Source organism: Alosa alosa, chromosome 7 (assembly GCF_017589495.1).
Source record: "Alosa alosa isolate M-15738 ecotype Scorff River chromosome 7, AALO_Geno_1.1, whole genome shotgun sequence".
In the NCBI taxonomy this organism is placed as follows: Eukaryota; Metazoa; Chordata; class Actinopteri; order Clupeiformes; family Clupeidae; genus Alosa; species Alosa alosa.
Genome location: NC_063195.1, coordinates 10,336,062 through 10,338,561, shown reverse-complemented (window position 1 = coordinate 10,338,561; position 2,500 = coordinate 10,336,062). Strand labels below are relative to the sequence as shown.

Genomic DNA, 2,500 nt, shown 5'->3' with positions numbered 1-2,500 from the left:
TAGATAAACATAGCAAACAGAATGCGAATGAATATTTGGATGGGTATACCGGTGTGCATGTGTCTCTCTCTCTCTCTCTGTGTGTCTGTGTGTGTGTGTGTGTGTGTTTGGACTGAGCAGGCTGAACTTCATAAGGGGTCGTGATTGGCTTTCCCTCAGCACCTAAGTGGAAAATGTGACCAGGGCTTACATTTACACACACACACACACACACACACACACACACACACACACACACACACACACACACAGTTCTGTCCTCTCTCTCTCTCTATCCCCCACTCTGTGTCAACAAATAATAATAAGAAAAAAAATGAACAAAGAAGGCCTCCGCACACGCACACACACACACACACACACAATCAGGAATGTGATGGGGGTCTTAAACATAGGGGTCGTTTGAGAGATAGCTTCTTTATCTGTGTCTCGCAGGTGGCATGGCCAGGTGGACTTAAATGAAAACACACTCTGTCTCTCTTTTCATCTCCTCTCTCTCTTTCTCTCTATCTATGGTCTGTCTCTTTTCAGTTACTTCTGATGATAGGCGCCAAAGCAGAACACTTAAACATAAAAGGACTACATACAGAGTACATGGAGTACAATATGACAAAGATGTGCATCCCTCTCTCTCTTTGTCTCTCTCCTCTTTCTCTCTCTCTCACACACACACACACACACTGATTCTGTGATGCTTCTCCCATTCTGTTTCGTTCTTATCTGTTTGCTTTGCCACACCTTGTATAATGTTTTGATTTCACCTTTAATGTTTTTCATTTTTACTTGTTATAAGAAAATGTAAAGTCGACCTCTCACTGTCTATGTCCCTGTCTGTGTATTTTGTCTGATCTATGTCTCTCTCTCTCTCTCTCTCTCTCTCTCTCTCTCTCTCTCTCTCTCTCTCTCCTCGCTCTCTCTCTCTTTCTTGTTTTGCTTTTGTGTATTCTTTATGTCTTGACTTGTATTCTTTATGTCTTGACTTGTGGTTTGTGGTAATGGAAGCCGTTTTCAGATTTAAATTCAGTCTCCTATTGTGTGTGCTGTTTTGTCTGTTTGAATTATAACTGTAATAAGAACCTGTAGCATATAACAAACATTCCTCTGTTCTCAGTCCTCTCCCCATCTTTCTTACTCTCTCCATCTTTCTTACTCTCCCCATCTTTCTTACTCTCCCCATCTTTCTTACTCTCTCCATCTTTCTTACTCTCTCCATCTTTCTTACTCTCCCCATCTCCATCTTTCTTACTCTCCCCATCTTTCTTACTCTCTCCATCTTTCTTACTCTCCATCTTTCTTACTCTCTCCATCTTTCTTACTCTCTCCATCTTACTTACTCTCTCCATCTTTCTTACTCTCTCCATCTTACTTACTCTCTCCATCTTTCTTACTCTCCATCTTTCTTACTCTCCCCATCTTTCTTACTCTCTCCATCTTTCTTACTCTCTCCATCTTTCTCGTGTCTTTATCTCTCTCTCTCCGTCTTCCTAATTTCTTTACCTCTCTCGTTCCGTGCCCCCCCACCACCCACTCTCTCCCCCTCCTCCCACTCCCTCTCTCTCTCTCCCCCACTTTCTCTCTCTCTCTCTCTCTCTCTCTCTCTCTCTCTCTCTCTCTCTGGTCATTTGATAATAATGTATAAAGTCTCTTCTTTTTGTATTGTTTACATTCTTCTGTATAGGTGTATAGTGGTCTTCTCCCTAATGGAGGTAGGGCAAGTCTTTACTCCATGAGATGCTCAATCATCCATACAAATGTATGGGTTTAGTTATTTACACCAATATGGCAGTTGTCTACACATATCCCACCCCTTCCTGTAATGTAAGTACATAACGTCTTTTTTAACATTATTTCACATCTTATTTAACATTATTTTAGCGAAGCAGTTACCAAGGTGGCCGCCGAGTGGTGGGACTTTGGGTAGGGCCTTGGTCCATGTGATGGCCAATCATCATCTATAAGGACTTTGGGTAGGGCCTTGGTCCATGTGATGGCCAATCATCATCTATAAGGACTTTGGGTAGGGCCTTGGTCCATGTAATAGCCAATCATCATCTCTCCTTCTCATTGGCTCTCCAATCAGCTCAACGCAAATAAAATGATGCTTTATTGGCATGAATGAAAACAGTCAATTGCTGAAGCTACAGGTATGAAATATTAGATATTGACTTAACCTGAATTCTCCTACATTTGGTGGGGGTGTAGTATTAATGAAGAAAGGGAAAAGAAGCAAAATAGCAAAAGAGTCTCGCTCTCTATTTTTTTCACATTTCATTTAAAATGTCAATCTCTCCCTCTGCATCCCTCTATCTTTCTCTTCTTTATCTCTCTCTCCCTCTCTCTTTATCTTCTTTCCTTCTCTCTCTCTCTCTCTCTCTCTCTCCCTCCCTCTTTCTCTCTTTCTTTCTCTGTCTGTAAACTCTGTTATGAGCTAAGGGCCAGCTACACAGATCAGTGTCTTTCTCTCTCTCTCTCTCTCTCTCTCTCTATCTCCCCCCCTCTTTCT

At 41.8% G+C, this 2,500-nt stretch overlaps 1 protein-coding gene across 1 annotated transcript in view; it reads right to left on the bottom strand.

Moving 5' to 3' along the window:
• si:ch73-173h19.3 (uncharacterized protein LOC563864 homolog) overlaps window positions 1-2,500 on the bottom strand; it is a 45,675-nt gene that overhangs the window by 6,370 nt on the left and 36,805 nt on the right. The window lies entirely within an intron of this gene.